The sequence below is a fragment of the Arvicanthis niloticus genome, chromosome 2 (genome assembly GCF_011762505.2).
Source record: "Arvicanthis niloticus isolate mArvNil1 chromosome 2, mArvNil1.pat.X, whole genome shotgun sequence".
Classification (NCBI taxonomy): Eukaryota; Metazoa; Chordata; class Mammalia; order Rodentia; family Muridae; genus Arvicanthis; species Arvicanthis niloticus.
The window spans coordinates 106,469,966-106,490,645 of NC_047659.1; the positions used below are offsets into that span (position 1 = coordinate 106,469,966).

The window sequence follows — 20,680 nt, forward strand, 5'->3', positions numbered from 1 at the left end:
AGGAATGGGGTAGAGTGATAATATACTGTCTAGTGAGTTGTTGAATGATCACTATGTGCCCGATAAAATGATAGCAATGATGGGTGTCATTTATTGAGTGACCTCCTTGTGCCAAGCTGGCTTCTCAATGAGTGTCTTATTTCATTCCATATGTCGTATTTCATTCCACCGATGATCTCCTTATAAGGTGGTTGCTACTGTTGTGATTTTACAGATAGAGTTCAGACAGTAACGGTTTGGTTTGATGAAGTGCTTTTGGCCAGATTTTCTCATAAACCTTTCTATTTGTTACACACGTAGCAGTGCTTGGGCTTGGTGCTTATCGTTGGTTTTCTTGTTCAGACTGTTGTGGCCAAAGTTTTGCACACTTCTGCTTCAGTGGCTTATTGTTTATGTCTTTGCAAAATATCAGTGGCTCCAGGCTTTCTAGAGAGCCAGGCATGGAGCCACCAATGAGCTAGAAAGGATGGAACAGTGAACTGAAGCCTTACCTTGAAGACTTGGATTTGAGATGAGCTGGGGAAAGGTTTGTGATGAAAAGCAGGGTTTTCTCTAAGGCACAGGGAAAGGTAAAACAAATTCTCTTAGAGCTGGAAATGATTCCTTTCAAACCAATGAGTGTTGTGGCTGATATGCACATCCACCCCTGCCCCCTGAGGCTGAGAGTGTCATAAGCAGAGACTGCCTTTGCCCAGGTACTTGGTTGCGCTGGCTGACTTGACTTGCTCTTTACAGCATGTATCTTATTATAAGAGTCACATTTCCAGAAAACCAAATTGAAAGAGCAAACGATGAACCAAAATGCCATCACTGTTTCTTACCTTGACTTCCCGTATTAAAGTGATAGTATTCATATGTCTGTAACTTTAACACAAACAGAGTGTCTTGTATTATAAGATAAATCTAAACAATATCCTGCCACCAGAAACAACCACTGGATTGTAGTTTTCTTCTGGCCTTTTTGTTTTGTTTCATTTTGTGTTTTATTTCTCCCTCGTAGTTGAGATCACGGAATACATTTTTAAGAAGGAAAGAACAAAAGCTTAATAATTTACCTCTTCTTCACTCCCCACAGTCTCATTTCCCACTAGTTTTCCCCACGAAACCTCTATGGTAATCATAGCCAATCTCTTGTGGACTCTTTTCTCCTCCTGAGATACATCTGCTCCTCAGGTTTAACTGATGAACTCCTCCTCATCCATCAGGACTCAGATGAGAAATCTTCACTGATGGGGTATTTCCTTGACCCCTCAGTAAGCCATAAGTCCGTTGTGCTGCTGGAAGTCTTCCTTCGTGTGGTTTGCCACCATCATACTTTATTTAATGCTTCTGCCTGTTTCAAAGTAGTCTGCATTCCTAGCGGCCACAGACGAGGTTTTACTTATTTTTCTCTTCCCAGGAACCAGTAGAATGTGCTTAACTGTCAAGCCCATTGTAGTGTTTAATATTACATAAAACCAGGTTTGACTGGTTATTATCTTTTCCTTTATTCTTTAGTGCTGGTGCTTCAGCCTGGAGCCTCAAACAGGCTGAACATGTAATCTATAACTGAAATTTATCTTAACTTTTTTTTCTTGATAATTGAAATGAGAATAAGATGCTAATCCTTAAAGGTCATGTGGAATCTGAGGTACTACAGACTCAAATTATTAAGGTAAATGATATAAAATACATATCATTTAAACAGCTTATTGGTTTCAACTATTTGTACAGAGAGTAAGTTATGTAAGTGGCTATATTTACATCACACAATGTGGCAAAGAAAGTCAGGGACTAACAGTTTTATTCAATGCTTCCTTCTGATCACCTGATTGATCTAGGTTGGGTACCACTGACCAGGATGGCAATGGACGTGACAAAATTTACTCTTTGTTCTCTCTCACAGATAGGTGGTAGGGAAAAAATCCTAACATTTATGTAATGTATTTGAAACAAGGATAGGCAGACAACTTGAGAAGATGCAAATGGACAGTTGAAGATATGTTTGTATGCTCTGTGGGGAGTAGACAGTCATGTCGGAGTGAGATCAGCAAGCTGGTGTGATTGAGGGAATGATAGTAAACTGAAGGGCTGAGCAAGCAAGCCCTGACAATTTAGGTTCTTCCACATCCCTCCATCTTCCTAGATCAGGATGTTTCTTTTTCAGGGCTGGGGAGGACTCCTTAGGAAATGAAGATCTTTTAGCCTGTTTTATTCCATGTCACATATATTTGTATAGCCTGCTTCTGGGAATGTAGGAGAGGGGGACATTGGAAGTTGATGGTGACCTTCCTAAGTCTACTATTGTGTCAAATGTCAAGGGGCTGTTTTGGGGCCAGTGTCTTCTAACCCCATCAGTGCCATGGTTCCATAGAGTGGGCTGGTGTGAGACATCACTTCTTGACTGCTGGAGTGATCCAAACGATTTTCACACTTCTAAGGTGATTTTCCAGCCTCAGAAAATCTGTAAGATAACTTTGAAATATTACTTGTTTTCTCACAAACCAGGGAGGGTCACCTGAAAGAAACTGAATGTGACCATTGGCAGAATTTTATCTTTCTTAGTGCCAGGTAAGCAATTGCATAGGAGAAACAAACATTTGTCTTGGGAAACAAAGTGCCACATGATTTCGTGGATGGAGGAGCCGAAGTTGTTGTCCCTTTTTGATCCTTGTAATGGCTTCCTTGGCTCTGAATCATAGCAACTCGAATTTAGAAAATCCTAGTTTCTTGTTCCTCTCTAGGCATGTGAATCCGCCAGCGTTCCCTGAATGTGAGGGTGAAGTGAACCTGGAGGGAAGAAACACCCAACAAGTGTTAAACAGTCCAGCCAAGCTTCGCTTTCTTCATTGTGATTTCATGAGGAAGCACAGTGAGAGACAAAACAAAGAATTTTAACTTTATAGAGTAAACAGAGTTCTTTCCTAATAACACATCAAACCAGGAAGCTACATCATGTTTTGGGCTGGATGGCAGCCAATTTTTCTTACCACTTTCCAATTTTATAAGATGCAGGTTTTTGGAGTCACAACCATTAAAGTACACACTTGCAAAAATGTAACCGGAAAAGGTTTCTTTCTTCAGTTTGTGCATAAACAACCCTGAGACGTGACGACTGACTGCCAGTGGGAAGAAGGAGAACTAAAGAAAGGAAACTCAAGTGTCTAGCAGAGTCATAATGTAGGAGCTGACGTGTGAAGAAGCATGCACCGTTTCTACTCCGGATAATGACTATCGAATCTGCAACAATAGATTAACTTTCCCATGATCTGGGTGAAAATGTTTAATAGTTACTGAGTTCCCCATCCTAAATAATTGTGTGTGTGTATTGCATATATATAATATGTATATTACATTTATGCATTGTTTTTGTTGTTTCTATATTCCTGAGAATTTTTTTGAGGCAACTGAAATTTTAAAAGTTCATCTTGCAATAGCATCTGTCATCCAATTCCATTGTCATTATGCTTAGATTAAAACATCCAGCTAGTGGTTCTATTAAAACATTAAAGGTGGCATACTACTTTAATCCCAGCACTTGGGAGGCAGAAGGAAGCAATTTCTGTGAGTTCGAAGCCAGCCTGATCTACACAGAGAGAGTTTCAGGACAGCCAGGGCTACACAGAGTAACCCTGTTTTGAAAACAAACAAAAACAGAACAAAACAAAACCCCCTTTATTCCTTCCTAACTTGACTTATAAGTTACTTACATGCAAAACATATTTTGTTGACTAAAAAATATTTACTATTAAGTACCTAAAGAGTTTCTCTTTGAGAAGAGAAGGGCAGCAGTGCTTTGTAGATACATCTGAGCTGTGCACATCTCAGATGTCTCCTTGTCTTTCATAGGACTCCTTTCCTTGGGCTTCTGGGTTGTCTGTGTCTCTCAGCACTCCTCTGTGCTCTCTCGTACGTTCTTAACAGTGCCTCCCATTCCCAGTCTCCAGTTCCTTCTCCATGCTGCTCCACATGGCTTTGCAACTAAAACCCTGTCTCACACCCAGTCTCAGCAGTACATGAGTATCGCGTGTTTGAAAATGACCAACTAAAGCTGTGGTGTCAGCAGATGAGGTGACAGCATTTACGGTAGAGCCCACATCTCTTGCCAGGAAGTTCCCTTGTCCCAGTCTGCCACCTAGGTACATGTCTGTCTTTAAAATGTTTTAACCATTTTTAGTGTGTGTGTGTGTGTGTGTGTGGGTGGGTGTGTGTGTAATGTCCACTTGTGTACAAATCCGAGGACAAATTGCTGGACTCCCCCATCCCCACCCCTGCTACAATTTAGTTACTCTTCTAGAGTCTTTTTTCACTTTGCTCTCTTCATCTTTTATAGATATGTTTCTCAATTACTTAGAAAAGCAAAAATTCCCCATGTCAACCAAGGAGAGAAAGTTCTGGTCCCCTCTCATCTGGAACTAACCCCTCCTTGCAGACTCCTTCACCCATTGGCCTCACATTAGTTTGTAGCGCAGATTCCTGCTTAAATGTGTGAAGTTGACAAGGGAAGAGGCTTGTCCTTCACTTTGTCCTTCATGGACTGCCTTAAGCAAGCATTCTTCTACTGAACCTTTGTGCTGAATCTGCTCAGAACCCATGACAGCAGCCACTAGTCATACATGGATATCCTAGGCTTGCTGTGTGGCTAGTGGGATTCAAGATCTGGGTTTTATTGTATTTTGGTTAATTTAAACTTACAGAACTACCTTCTTCGGGTACATGACTATCATTGGGCTATATATGCAGTTATCTCAAACTACAACCAGACTTGAAAACACCCTGCTCCCCTTTCTCAGCAAAGAAAACCCTCAGTTCCCTTCATCTGAGTCAGCTAAGTCTTTACAGCCACTTTTGCCTAGGGACATCCAGAACAGGGCTTTAAATATTTCATTGCAGGCAGTCTCTTGCCAGAGGCCAGTCCGTTCCCCACACCCAAACACCCAAACATCCTTAATCTCTCTCAGGAGATTCCTTGTCTTTTTATTGCTGGTGTCAGTAGACAAAAATCACACCGATCTAGTTTAAGGATCTTCACTGTTTTTTCCCCATCAATTTATTTGTTCACTTTACATCCCAATAGCCAGCCCTCCTTTCCTCCTAGCCCTGCATCCCACAATCTTCCCCCCATTCCTCCTTCCCCTTCACCTCTCCTGTGTATCCCCCAACCCTGGCACATCAAGTCTCTGCAGGACTAGGCACATTCTCTCCCACTGAGGCCAAACAAGGCAAGTGGCACTGTTAGGGGAACTGGATCCACAATCAGGAAATAGATTAAGGGCTAGCCCTTGATCTAGTTGGGAAACCCACATGAAGACCAAGCTGTACATCTGCTACATATGTACAGGGATAAAGGGCTAGGTCTAGCCTGTGCTAGTTTTTTGATTGGTGGATCAGTCTCTGGGAGCTCCCAAGGGTCCAGGTTGGTTGATTCTGTTGGGTCTTTCAGTTGAGTCCCTATCTTTACTGTTTTAATCTCTCCCTTTTCCTCTCTGTGCTCCTCACACTTCCCAGGCCAGTGCTCCCCCACTGAGCTGTGTTCTTGGCCTGGCTGCAGTTTAACTCTAGAGTCAAGCAACACTTCCTTCCATGTTTTAAAGTCAGCATTTCACTGAGCCTTGTAGAAAAGGCTCGCTTTGCAGACCAAAAAGGGCCAAAGAAAGCAGCAACAGAAAAGACAAAAGCATTGGGCATTTCAGTTACTTCCTTGTAAGGATGGAAAAGTGATTGCTTGCTGTAACACTGCTTCAGGTCACATTTTCATGTGAGGATAAATTCAGAAACCTGCCTGTCAGGGAGAGCTGGCCATTGCCCATTTCTCTTGGATTCTGAGAAGGTAAGACAGCACAGAGTTGCATTTGGTAAGGTGAAAAGTTGACACGAGGGACACCATTTTGCTTTCTTTCCTTGTCTGTTGGGCCCTGAGCAGGTTTGGTCTGCATATTGCCTCCAGAACGCTTCTGCTACATGCACATAAGGGGAGGCAGCTGGTACCAACAGCTACTGCCAGGCAAACTGAAGCAGCAGTTGCAAGGACCAGTGGCAGAAGCAAGGGAAGGCACAGACAAGGGAGCCAGGCTATGTTGTGAAGCACAGCATTCAATGTAGGAAGTTCCCTGGAAGCCCACACAGCAAAGCCCTTTCAAAAGGTTTCCCAAGCAATTATTTTGATTTAAACATTTAACTCCCCTTAAAGGACAATCACGAGGTCTTTTACTACTAGACCCAGATCACATGATTCAAACAAACAAATGTAGAAACAAATCCCTGTATTTGTAATGGTTGAATAGCAGACAGTTGATTGAATAGTGGCAAATTCTTATATAAAAGTAAATCATTTGAGGAAGGGCCCTTAAATAGTGCCCATTTGACACTGAAAAAAAGTAAGTAGTCATTCTTCATTTAGCTAGTTTAGCCTGTACCTACAGGGTTAGGATATTGGGTTCCCAGAGTAAAAACTAGCTAAGTAGCAACTGGTGTTTACACTGAAGGGTCCTAACAGAGATGGCCACCATGATAGTGCTGGGTAGTTGCTCAGCTTTTAGAACCAAGCTGAATGTACTGCTTAGTTACCACAAATCAAACAGAACAGTAACAATAACAAACAAACAAAAAGAAATCGTCAGTAAGGTTCCAACAGATGTTGAAAAGTAGAAGGGGTGGGAAAACAGCAGGAGGATACAGGCTTATATGCTGGGGGAGTTAAGGTTGGTGATTGCCAATGCATAAAGTAGAACTTAAGTCTGAGTTTTAAATGTAAGAGGTGTCAAAGGCAGCTAACAGGAGAGTGAATAATAATACATCTTCTATGTTGGAGTATATTAAGGAAAAGTCTTAAACACTTTGAATGGAATTAAATTTTTCTGATTTTGTTCTATGGGGCTGAAGATTACAAAGTTATCTAGGGCATGATTTTGTTCAGTTACTAGCTCTTTTGGTATAAGTTCTATATTTTTCAAGCTCCTACTAATATCATAACTTGACTTTTAAAAACAAACAAAGTGTGAATGTCACTTTGTTTCCCAGAATGACACTTCAGGCCCCTCCTCCTTCTTCAAACAATCCTGTAAAAAGAACAGTGGTAAGGTTTGCTCCCATAGAGTAAGAGGAAGGAGTAAATGGTTCTAAAAGACTGAACTAGAGACATCAGAGAGGAAGCTTCACCCAGGCTGCGTCTTGACTGATAGTTCAGCCAACCAATCAAAGCAGAGCTAAAATGAAGGATGGTGCCAATAATTTATGCAAAGGCTGGTGGGTGTGACTGGAGACTACTTATCTAGTGGAGGTAGAGAATACTGTGGTTTGGGACCCAGGTTGAGATTAACTTCTAGCACAAGGCTCTCATTGGATCCTAAAGGCCCCATGGAGCATTTCATGTGCTTTCTGAAATCATCAACCAGTAGGAAGGTCTGGCTGATGATTGAAATCTACTTAGCTGGATTCCCTGAGTTGGCAATCTGGAAGGGTAGAGGGAGTTCTGAGGATGAATGGGACAGTTGGTTAGACACATGGAGAAACTGAAGGTTTTGAGTCTAGGAATAACAAACCATGGGCTTTTCGAACTTGGTGAGTAGAGGTGAGAGCAGTGAGGGAGATAGGGGTGCCTAAGGGGGCTGTGGTATGTGACACAGCAGAGAAGACAAGGGTGATACAGGAGATAGGGGTGCTGAAGGAGGCTGTGGTAACTGACACAGGAATTCTGGTGGTTAAGATTCGAGCTAGCAAAGGGCAGGCAAAGGGAGGGGACTTTTATGGATGACCTTAGGGTCTTAGGGTGTTTTTATGCTTGAGGTGGGAGAAAACTGTAAACAAGGACAGAAGTTCTATATGTGGTTTCATTTAAAAAAAATAGTTTTTTTTTTTTTTTCACAAGCTAGAATCCACAGAATTTAGTCAAAAACAAGTTCAGTAGAAAGGAAATTGAAGAAGGCAGTAAAAATAGCTTAGAGAATGAGTAAGTGCATTTTCCTCCTGCAGTCTTGTCTCCTGGGGTGATCACTGATGTCCTGGTGGGTTTAAGAACAGGCCTCTGAGGCCTCCTCCACAAGGCCTTTGGAGTGGGTGGCACTGCACCAGCAGAGGTCAGAAATGTTTTCACAAAGACCTGCTATATGCCAAACAGCCATTTTAGACTTTTAAAAGAAGATCTGGTTGGCCTCTCACCTCTCTCCCTGCCATGAGAAGAAGAGGAAGTGAATCTAAGCATCAGGAGACTGTGGGTTGGAACACAGCCAGTCCTCAGAAGCGCTCCTTTTGCCTGTCTACACGTCACAGCTACCCAGAGGCTGATTCCTGCTCTCTCCTACGATTCTCATAAATTGCCCACTGGCTTGGGCTCAGACATTAACAGCATTTAAAAAAGAAAGTCCATGTAGGAGAATATAACATGCGGCTCAGGTTGAGGACTGTGGCCTTAAACAATAAATCTTCAGGAATGCTGATATGGTGGTTACTGGATAATGATTTCAGAGTAAGTTGTTGATGTTATAGATTTATTGAGAAGTTTAAAAGCCACATATATAGGGAGATTTGGAAAAGATAAATGTTCAGGATTAAGCTATTCTAATTATGATACAGTATGTTTGCATGAATATATCAGACATTCTGAATGGTGTGTGAATTATTTTGTAGCTCATTTGGCCATAGCAATCCTCCACTATAGCTTAATAATTTTTTTTTTTAAAAAGAGACAGTGCACATGACCCTTGACTGACCCAGAAATGTACTTTGATCTAGTAGAGGTGCCATGATGTCAAATCTGCTATCATGATAAGTTTCTGAGAGAAGAAATGAGAAAGCATCTTCTTAGATGAGATTTAGAATCGGTTAGAAAAGACAGAAGGGGCCATTTCTTAAAGGCATTGCCAGTTATACGTAAACAGGATAGGTTCATTTAACTGACAGTGCTGGCTGCCATCTGCAAAGCTGAGATAATACAGGCTACAAGAAGAAGTCTCTGACTTTGTTGACCTGATATTTCGGTGACAGAAGAGATGGACAGTAAATGGATGGATAGAAATAAGCGAGTAAATGTCCAGAAATGTTAGCTGTAGTTCTGAAGGATTTGATAACAGAGATGGGCACTTGGGAGTACAGGATGGGGAGGTGGTATGGGCTAGATCAGAAAGATAACTCAATTCAGGAGGTGACCATGATGGGACATGATTGATAAGATCGGACCAGGTTGGTCAAGTGCCTCCTAAGACATGAAAGCTGTAGATTCAAGATCATAAGGCTGATACAAATCAGAGTATTAAATATCAGGACCAAAGTTGAACTGGGAGTCAAGAAGAGGAGTATAGTTAGAAAGGTACTGGGAAGTTGCATCCTGTGGAGCAGAGGTTGCCAAGTGAGGAGGGTTCCAGATCAGCATCCTCAGTACCAGCAAAGCCTTGAGCCTACTCAGCATGCCGCCTTAAAACAGGTTTCAGGGCTGGACCACTTAACATTTAAACAAAGCCCTCAGTGAACGTTGCTACACACTCAAGTATGAGAACAATGCTGTGGAACTAGGTTGAGAGCTTATATTTCATCCTCATTGCTGTGTGCAAAAATTATTTTAACGTAGAGTGATATGCTCTGTTTTACATTTTGAAGACAGCTGTTCTTGTAGCTGTTTAAAGAACTGTTTATAATGTGGGATATTAGTGTTCCATCATAGTAAAATATCCATATAATTAACTGGTAACTAGTAAACTTTCCACTCTCACACACTCAGAAGACTAAGGCTCTATAGCAAGTCCTAGGCCAGCCTGTGCTATGTAGCAGGATCCTGTCTCAAAACTTGCTAGGTTAGGGACCAGTAATAGGGCAGTAATAGACCAGTAGACACTAGTCTAGAGCTTTGGGTTCTGTCTTTCATACCACTAGAGTGATCAAGGAAGGGAGACAGGAGGAGGAAGCAAGGAGGACACAATTTGTTTGGACTCCAATTCTCAAGGGTTCAGTGCCAGGTCAGGTGATCCCATTGTTTGGGCCTAAGGTGGCAGTGATAGGGGCTGCCTGTTAGAGCTGGCACACCCCAGCGACCCAAAGGCATCCCACCAAGACCCTCTACTCACTAGTGATACCATGGAGATATTCAAATTCCAAACCATAATAGGGGACCTGCAGGTTTGTGAGCACCAGGACTTCAAGGAAGGTAAATTTGAATCTTTGTCTTTCCTCTGCCCTCTGTATCCACAGATTGTGTGTGTGTGTGTGTGTGTGTGTGTGTGTCTGTGTGTGTGTGTGTCAGTGTGTGTGTGTGTGTCTGTGTGTGTGTGTGTGTGTGTGTCTGTGTGTGTGTGTGTGTGTGTGTGTGTGTGTGTGTCTGTGTGTTGAGACATGGCCATGCTAAGTTGCCCTGGTCTGTCCTCAAAGTCTTGCTTGGAAGCTGTTGCACCTGACTCAGCACCTGTTGCACCTGCCTCAACACCTGTTGTACCTGACTCAACACCTGTTGTCGCACCTGTCTTGATGCCCTGAGAAAGTGAGAGCTACAAACATGTGCTACCATACCAGGCTCTAGGGCTTGACATTCCTATAGAGCCACATCCTTTGACCTCAAAGACAATGTTTTGAGGATCATTGTGGTAGAAAATAGGGAATGTGAAGTAAGAAGGTCTGAAAAGCAGTGGTTCCTTACCCAGTGGTTGAGATTTTCTGCCCATCTCCCTTCAGCCACGTTTCCTGCCTCCCCTGCCACATGACTTCTGCCTCCTATAATAAAGGCTGTGCCAGGCACTTGGGCATGACATCATTTGGCAAAAACTCTGAAACAACTTAGAAATGCAAGTGCTAGTGTCTGCCAGACTCTTGTAAAAACACCCAGGTCAGTTCCTTCCTCCAGAACAGCCTTTAAAATAACAGCATTGATAATGTTATCTGGGCTGTCCTGCCCAGCGAGCTGGCTCCTTGTCATCTAAGCATGTGATATTTAAAGAAAGACTCCTGTGGTTTGGAAAGTTCTGGCAAATACGTGGCCACGAACACAATAGAATTTGGTATGAGCCATAACCCTGACATTTACAAGTTAAGACCTTGAGCAGCTGCTGCTGCCTCCCAGGTCACTGGTCTCACCAGAAATGCAAAGAACGAATGGACCCCAAAGGACCCTACTCTTGGAGGATAGGCACCCAGTATGCATCTGTAGCTCCTATGTTCCAAGAATAAACAAAAGTATTCAGGCAATCGGTCGGTGAGCACTGCAAAGAGCACACGCTGGAATGACCTGTTCCTGATCCTGCCTTGCCATCACTGAGCAGACTCCGACTAACCAAACTCTTCCCGCACCTTCGGCTTGCTCAGTTGCCTTTCTCAGTGTGAGAGGTTGATTGACGGAAACCCAGGGCAACCATGGGTTGTGCGGCACAACTCTTGCTGCACATGGGCTTCTTTACTCATAGGTGAGATTATAAGAGTGATTTCAAGACCCGGAGTTTTTTCCTCAAGGTCTAGTTGTATATGAGGAAGAGATGGGAGGAGACACTTAGGACTGGGGGAGAGAATGTGTATAAGATCAAATGAGAGACATGGGGCGAATGTCGTTATGTGTTCAGGGATCCTAGGATTGGAAGAACGCTGGGATCTAAAACTGCAGGGGTGAGCAGAGATGGTTTCCCTGAGGCAGAATTACCAACTTCATGATGGGAGTGTGGCTGGTTTGCCTCCTCGGGTCTGTTGATGAGGTCTGAAAGGGAAGGAAGGGAGGTGTTAGGAGTGTGAAGTAAGGGAGTTTGAAACAATTGTTACGGCCGGGCGGTGGTGGCGCACGCCTTTAATCCCAGCACTTGGGAGGCAGAGGCAGGCGGATTTCTGAGTTCGAGGCCAGCCTGGTCTACAGAGTGAGTTCCAGGACAGCCCGGGCTACACAGAGAAACCCTGTCTCGAAAAACCAAAAAAAAGAAAAAGAAAAAAAAAAAAAAAAAGAAACAATTGTTACTAATCTCATCAATCTTTGCTGTTTAGAACACCACTGCAAGGATTAGTGACCTAAGACTGTAAACATTTACACACAAAACACTGATTTGCACACATTATTACACAAAACAAAACAATGCAGTTAAGGAAAAAAAGAGATTCACTCAGTTATAAAAATATTCTCCCAGAACAACATGTACTATAGAAACGAACTTCTTATTCCATGGAATTGTAAATAATCACATGAAATGACTACTATAGTCTATCCTAATTTTTTTCATTCATTAGTGTCTTCAAAATTTTTTATGATATGCAAGAGCAGTGCTTACTTTTAACCTCTAAGCCATCCCTCTAGCCCTAAAAGTATTCTGATAAGGCTTATTCATCGCTTACTAAGGCTCCTTAGAACATTCAGTCTGTAAGGAAGGATTACTCTATCACATCTTTATCAAGTCATATTTTTTCATACTTAATTATAAAAATGACCTCAGTTTCAAATACCAACTTTCAACTCCACATTTCCTACGTGGTGCTATGGTCTATTGATCACCTGGCTGAATAGATATCATCACCTGGTCCTCACACTCCGAGTGTGTCATTAAGTGAAGTACTTTGTATTTATAGGGATTTGTATTGTGAAAGTGATTGGTCTACCTACGAAGAAAAATTAGCAAATAGTCCTAAAAGTCTCAATTATGTTTATTTTCATAATATTATAATGTTAGATGCATATGCATTGAAATTAAGAGAGCTCATTATTATACTGTAAACATTGTGCATAAGAATTTTTATTTTATTGTTTCTGTAGTATGCTTTTGCTAAATGACCAATTCCCCATCAGAAGGACCCAAGCGTGAATAAAATTGGGTTAAATTAAACAACAACAAAACAAAACAATACAAGTGGTCATTTCTGTGGTTTGTAGTTCTGCAAGTCAGCACTCTGCGGACGTTGCTGCAAATGGCCACACCTATATGTCAGCCAACTTCTAATTCTCCCGGGAGCAGCAGGGCAGCAAGTTCTTAAGTACAATAGTAGCACATTCTACAAACCACAGCAAGTCACAGGATGCCCTGCCTCAGCGCCCATCGAGGTGGGAGAATACAACACAAGTGGTAAAGGATGGCAGGAAGGAGTGTGAGCCCTTTACAGGCGACCACAGTTTCTCCACGCACTCGCTACAGTATAGAGTCCGTGCAACATACCTTTTTCGTAAAACAATGGATGTTTTAGGTGTGATGAAACACGCTTGCACAACTGCTATACCTTGTCCTTTTAGCACAAAAGCATCCATGTAACACACAGGAAGTAAGTGCCGTGCTCCCATGACATGGTGCTTTCAAAAAGAAGTAGCAGGCATGATAAGACAAAGGATGGCCGAGATGATCAAAACACATTAGTTTTGATGATAATGCTCAGGTGGTTTCCCTTCACATCTTTACACCTAACCCTGCATTTTCTGTCTTTGGGACCCTTTGAACTCAGCACTTTCTCTTCCTTTTCTTATGTCTCACTGTTAGCTTTTGCTGCAGAGCAAAGTCCTTCTTGTCTTTTTTTCTCCCTTTGCACAGTTTTTTTTTTCTAGTTTGCTTTTCTTTTTGTTCTTCTTCTTGTTGTTGTTCTTTTTTCTTTTTCTTTTTTCTCTTTTTTTCTTTCTTTTTTTCATTTTTCTTTTTTCTTTTCTTTTCTTTTCTTTTTTTCTTTTTCTTTTTTTTGACAAGGTTTCTCTGTATAATAGTCTTCACTGCCCTGGAACTCTTTCAGGACCACGCTGACCTCAAACTCACACAGATCCATCTGCCTCTGCCTCCCAAGCGCTGGGATTACAGGTGTGTGCCACCACCACCTAGCTATCTGTTCTTAAAGATGGAAGGTAATTGTATTTCTTCGGGTGACAGCATGTAATAGTTTGAAAGTCAATGCTGGGACAACTCCTAAGACTCATGCTGCTTGCAGGACATAAGGACAGCCTGCTTATGAGAAGATGAGAGATGCATCCATTAGGAAAGTGTGAAGGAAGTCTGGGATGGCTTCAGTTACACAGAGCTTGTGGAAACAAAACAGGAAGAAAGTCTGTAAACAGTGAGTCAATGCAATTAAAGCATAAGGGAGTAGCTCAGCTCCTCGGGCCTCACACGTGTCACTGTGCTGTGCTAAAGAATTTAATTAAAACTCTAATGGCAAAATTACAGAGCTAGATTCTCTCTGGGTCCTGTTCAGCCTTTAGTATAAATAGGAAAAGCTTGGTATTAGTTAGTTCAGGCCATATGTCTGTGCTACAGGTGAAGAGGGTAATGATAGCCAGGGCGTGCTTTTAATTATAGAGATGAGTGCTCTCTTGTGGGTCTCCAGACTGAGGGGAGGTCCAAAGTCCACCCAGGCTTGATTTTCTTGCTCATTTTATGTATTCTGTTAATGGGTACACACTCATTCAGGTGTGAGCCGAAGAGTCCAGCGAAATACACTGCACTTTTTAAAGGAACTCTAAATCCTTAATTAAGAAGATTGGATTTATTTCCCATGCAATTTTGGATGAATTCATTATGTTTCTAAAAATTAGAGGGAATAATTTTTGTTACTGATCCTTGTTCGGGTTTTTTGAGAAGGTACTGTGTCAGTCATGCCAGGTTCTCTAGCAGAAGAATTGGTAGGATATGTGATCCATAGGGAGAGGTTCATTATGAGGGATTGGCTCCTGAATCTGGAAGTGAATCTAGAAGCTGAAAAGTCTGTAAGCTTTTGTCTCTGTTGTAGACTGTACAGGCTGGAGTCCTGTCTAAAAGCCAGAGAGGCCTGAGAGCAGAGAGCCAGTGTGTGTGAACCCTTCCACACCTGGAAGTCCGAGAGTCAGAGTACCAGCAACCGAGAGCTGGGGAGAAAGAGCAGTTCCTTCCCACGTTTGACCTGCAGGTCCTCCACAGAGAGAGCAGACCATCTTAATCAATCCATGAGCACAAAGACTGGTCTCTGCTTGAAAGACCCGGCATCCATACATCAAAGGGATACTTTATCAATTTTCTGGGCACCCCCTAGTTCAATCAAGTTAATGTGTCATCGAAAACATTTTCTCTTTTAGTGCTTTTAGTAGAAATGTGGACCACCTTGAGCAGCCACTCCGCACTGTATGCAAACGTTTCAGCCTCCTAACAACCCCTCTAATATTCAGCCCCATTTTGTGGTCTGCAAAACAGGGACTTAGAGTAATTAAACTCCTCTTAATGCTCCAGAGGCCAGTCAAAGGTTGAATAAGATTTAATGCCAGCCATTCTTCAGTGGGTCTCAGTGCACTCTCAGAGCACCTCCGTCGGCAGCAGCAGCATCTACATGTTAAGAGAGCAGCTTTTCAGGCCCTCCCTAGACTTCCAGAATGAGAAATTGAGAGGACTTATCCCGGCAGTCTGTGTTTCAAGAGCTGCCCCTGTGTTCTAAGGGCAGATGCAGCTCAAGCTTGTGAACCAGGAGGCACTGGCAAGATGAAGGATTTTAGACTAACTAGAAAGAGATAAAAATTAAATGCTTCTAAAGCTCTTTACTGCTAATCTCCCTGAAGCAGGAAGTCGTGATAAAGGAAGAGAAATTTTTTGGAGACCAGCAAACTTCTTTTCCTAGGTACATACAGGCTTTTCAACTCCAGAACCCATGCACAAAGCCAGGCTCAGTTCATGTGCCTGTTGCCCTACTGCTGGGAGAGAGAAAGACACCCATATATTCACTTGTTTATTTTGGCATATATGTTGGATTCATGCATCATACAGACTTGTTAGTGTGTGTGTGTCTGTGTGTGTGTGTCCATGTGTGTGTCTGTGTGTGTTTGCGCACACACATGTTATGTACCAGAGGGAGACAATGGGTATTTTTCTTTAATTGCCCTCCAGCCTTATTTCTTGAGAGGGTCTCTCCTTTAACATGAAATTCTTCCTTTTGTCCAGGCTGGCCAGTCAGGTTAGTGAGCTTCAGAAGTACCTGTCTCAGCCCTTCCCAGCAGTAGGGTTGGTTGTAGGCTCTTTAACAACTGAGATTTCTTCCTGGCTCAGACAATATAGATCACATTGAGCCTTTCTGTGTGTCAGGAACTGTGATCACACAGCATGTGACATTGGCCTTGAATACTTCAGGTGGTTTGTGAGGTCGTGATGGATGAGGTTATTTTTCAGAGTTTATAAGAAAGAACTGAGACATACCTGTCAGCCAGCACACAGTAAGAGTCAGATCCATAGTTCAGAACTGGCTATTGATGAGGAAAGTACACACCAATCACAGCTACATCCTTTATGACACAGGATGGCTACTGGCACAGAATTATTTTGGATGATAAGTATGAGTATAAAAATATATCATTAAAAGTGGTCTTTCTAAAATTCAGTAATGGAAGCTAGAATCAAAGATCTGTCTGTGTGTACGTGGGGTGTTTTTGCCTACGTTTTGTGAACCTTGGATCTCAACCTTACCAATCAGGTCCTTCACCCCTGAGCCTCGTCCAGCCCCCACAGACCTGTTTAACTCGTTTATTCACCATTTACTCTTAAGTATTCTGGGCCATAATGGTAATACTGCCAGGTTTATAATCTAATTTTTTCAGGAAAATAAGGACAGAAAGAAATTAGTCTTTTTATGTAATCACCAACCAGTTCCCTAATGATCAATAAAAGGAGTCATAAGGATAGAGAAGCCTTAGCCAGGGATGTTTCAGTTGCTGATTGTCTCAGGGAGAGGAGGGTAGATAAAATGAGCATACTGTTTCCTTTTAGTTGATGGAAGTAGACTTAATATCTTTTCAGCAAGAAAGCCTATCTTTTAAATAATTAACAGCAATTTTAATAATTCCTTAAGAGGGATATGATTTCTAGACTTCTTTCTCTGAAAGCCACAGATAATAAGTAACTACATGGAATCAATACTTTGCAAAGAGTGTGCAGAGTGTTTAGTTGGGCAGGGACACCTCCAGGGGTGTGAGTTTCATCCTCTGCACTAAGGTTTCTCCACTGAAAACAGCTCTGTAAGCCCCTGCACTGTCTCTTGCTTGGTGTGTCTTCCTACAAGTACTCAAAAAAGAGAGTGGTCCCTGTGATGCTGGGGAGGACATTCCAGGGGCTTCCTGGGCTGGTTGTGCTCACCGGAGCAAAGTGGCCAGGACAGCATTTGCAAAAGAGAAAAGGTTTTCACATCAAATGCTATTTAGGATAATTTTTTTTCCCCACAGTGTTCTTTGCAAAGCTTAAAATAGAGTTAAAGGGTATGTTTGAAGCTGCACAAAAATGGGGCTAGTTTGGCTTTGCTACACACAGATGTGACCTTGAATCTGTGTTAAACTCTCTATTCACAAGCTCCCTTAGTTCAAAAATAGGAGTGAAAAATACCTTCCTAACTTTGCCTTTATAGGGCACAAATAGATGGATCATTTCAAAGTGTCTAATTACAAATCATTTTCTAAGTCATTCTTACGATGTGTACATTATCCATACAAGCCACCATTTTACTATTCCCTGAGCATGACAGGCACATTCTGACTTGTAGGCATTTACACTCTGCCTGGATTCTCATTCATATTTATTCCTTCATGTTCTCTCTCATTTCTCTCTCTGTGTGTCTCTGTCTCTGTATGTCTCTGCCTCCCTCCCTCTCTCTTCCTCTCTCTCTTTTCCTCTCTCTCCCACTCCCTCTTTCCTCCCCCTTCTTCTTACCTTCCCTCCCTCCCTCCCTCCCTCCCTCCCTCCCTCCTTCCTCCCTCCTTCCTTCCCTCCTTCTCTCTCCAGTCTTGTTCTTCTCTCTTCTTATGAGTGTTCTTGTTGGACCATGGCCCAGAATGTTCTGCTGCTTTCTCTTGACTACCCCCCCCAACTCCCAACTTCCTCTGTCACAGACATTCAGTTAGGTTTTCCCTCTAGCACGGTTCATATGGTGTCTCTGTATTGGTGGTCTAAAGGACTCAACACCCCTTCTCCTGTTGGGAGGGCGCATACTAAGACACCATGAACATGCTGCTATATTCCAAGGCTCACTTCTCTCCATGAGATTGCTCTGCTGAATGCCTCTTGCACAAGAAGAAGGGGTATGGAGCCAGCATTGGTCCCAGGCTCCAGCAGGGACTGTGCAATTTGAGACCCAATGGGAGCTATTCCATAAAACAAAGAGCAAGAATTTCTATGGTACTGCTGCAAAGAGCAGTTTCAGAGGCCATGCCATTGGCCACGCCATTAAGAAGAAATGCGTACATGAAAGTCCAGTCTTTTCACAATCCTTGTAGTATTTTTGTATCCACATAGCAAGAGTTGAAAATGATCTTTGGTATATTCGCTTTTTCAGACACAAGTGTTTCTTGTCACTATTTTTAATTATATGGTATAATGTATTATTCTGTAACAAATCATTTTAATTAGAGGTGCTTACCATAAGAAAGGGTTCATCAGCTTTCTATCGTATTTGAAATAAATCTAGAAAATAAATCTGTTGTTTGTAGGATTTGAAGAGGTAGGAGAGGTAGAAACATGACACGTTTCACTGATATCACTAGAGATATTTATTATAAATCCTACTTACTTGCCAGAGTAAGAATAACTAGAGCTTAGAATAAGTAGTCCCCTTCAGTTTTTTCTTCTCTTAGTTACTCAGATAACTTTTTTGACTAGCAAGTTTCCTGTTGGAAGTTACCATGAGTAACTTCTTACTTTGCTGAAGACATGTTTTGTTGGTGTTCCGTCTTCTGTATGTGGAGATGTAATTGCTGAGTGCTTTAGCAATCATTTTTTTATGTTACTTCTGTGAAGAATCTAGGTCTACCCACAGCAGCATCCCATCATAGCACTGAAGCCTAGGGGAACGGGGAACTTGAGCACCCATTTACCTGGAAGTAAAGTAATTACATCAGAGACACTGTGGGGAAAGGACAGAGAGAAACAGAAAGAGAGATGTTGGCTTCTCCAGTTGACTAACCTAATAAATTAAGCCACGGAGATGAAACATTTTTATTCTGGGGTAAAGGAAAAGACAGACAGCTACTGCAATTGATGAACCCAAGATAAACTTTTGAGAACAGTGTGTCTCTTGTAAATAACTGAATTGAGAGTTCCCTTTCCTGCAAGGTTCTGGTCACATTGAGGTCACCTCTGTCCCACAAAGGTGTGGACACTGCTGAGACTTGTATCTTAGTCTTTTCAGACTACTATAACAAAATGCCACACACTATATTTTTTTCACATTCCTTGCAGCTGAAAAGTCCAAGATAAAGGCCCAGGCAGATGGGTATCTGCCAACAACCTTGTCACAATATATATATATATATATATATATATATATATATATACACACACATACATACACACACATATATATACATACACATACATACACACACATATATACATACACACACATATATATATACATACACACACACATATATATATATATACACAGTATATATATATATATATATATATATATATATATATGTATATATATATACACAGTATATATATATACATATATATATATATAGCTTTCATCAGGCCGAGTCTTCATATGGAAGGAAGAAGGGTAAAGGGCTTCTTTGCAGCCTATTTTATGTGTTCTGACACATTTGTCTACCCAGAGTTAACACTTCGAATGACCATCATTTTAGGAGACAGGAATACAATATATGAATGTGTCAGAGGGCACATATCCAGACCATAGCACCTTGTTAAACAGCATCAGACCAATTTTATATCTCCACAAAAATACAACTTCAAAAATCAGGAAGGGTAGTTTGCCATCCTCACTGGGTTTCAGTAGCCTCCATGACTCTTAAGTGGAAGCCACGTTTATTTCTGAGGTAGGGGTAAAGTGGAAGAAGGAGATTACATCTTCCACTTGACACTAGATTAGAACATCCTCCGTATCTCACTCCCAGCTGAAATGAGCACTTCCAAGGCTCGCAGTTTCTGTTTCTATGAGATATGGGTGGACAGATAAACAAGAAGTCTCTCATCTTCAATACCTGCTTAGTAACTCAGAGGGTTGCCCTCCGACCCTGATTGTGATCTTCATGTCAGGCACAGGGCACAATCTCCTTACCAGGACTGATCTCTCCAGCTCACTGTCCCTAACCATCAGTGAAAGGCAAGCAAACTCAAACTGCGTTGAGCAAATTTTCAAGGAGAGGCAAAGGAACAATTTATTTTGGGTAGAGAAGATATCAGCAAATGAAAAATTCTGTCCTAAGCCCTGGTTACATATGAGAGCCCAGGTCATTCAAAGCCAACTACATCACTGGGAAGTCTCCTGGCAATGTAGGAGCAGCTACACTCTGCAAAAGTTTCACGGCCATCAGTCCTTTACCTCTTTTGTAACCACAAGGAGTGCTGGAACCTTCTGAGGACCATGTGCATGATGGCTCCATAAGAAACAACCAACAGGCAAATCTCACTAGGATCTTATGTGGGTGATCACAGTTCTAATGGTTCAGAGCAATGGCCACGTCTAACCTAGAGGGAACAAATATGCATTGTGTTTGATGACTTAGTCACTGTGCCAGCCTCTGTATGACATGAATGTTGGCAGACACTGACTTGGAAAGAGAGACATCCAGGGTGGAAAACAGCAAACTCAAGCTGATCATAACATGAAAAACAAACTTTCAATGAGTCTAATTCAACAACAATTTATAATTTTCGTGTTTTCATTATGCACAGATTTGTGTTCTAGGTCAGGGGAAATATGCACATACCAGAAATGTTGTTCTTTGTAACTCAAAAGGTTAAAACACAGATATAACTCTGCCTCTCCTATTACCTGTTTCCTCTTCAGCAACTAGCCAGACTTCATTTAG

At 41.9% G+C, this 20,680-nt stretch overlaps 1 protein-coding gene across 14 annotated transcripts in view; it reads left to right on the forward strand.

Moving 5' to 3' along the window:
• Positions 1–20,680, forward strand: part of Plcb4 (phospholipase C beta 4) — a 355,587-nt gene that overhangs the window by 213,413 nt on the left and 121,494 nt on the right. The gene's annotated exons all lie outside the window — the stretch shown is intronic.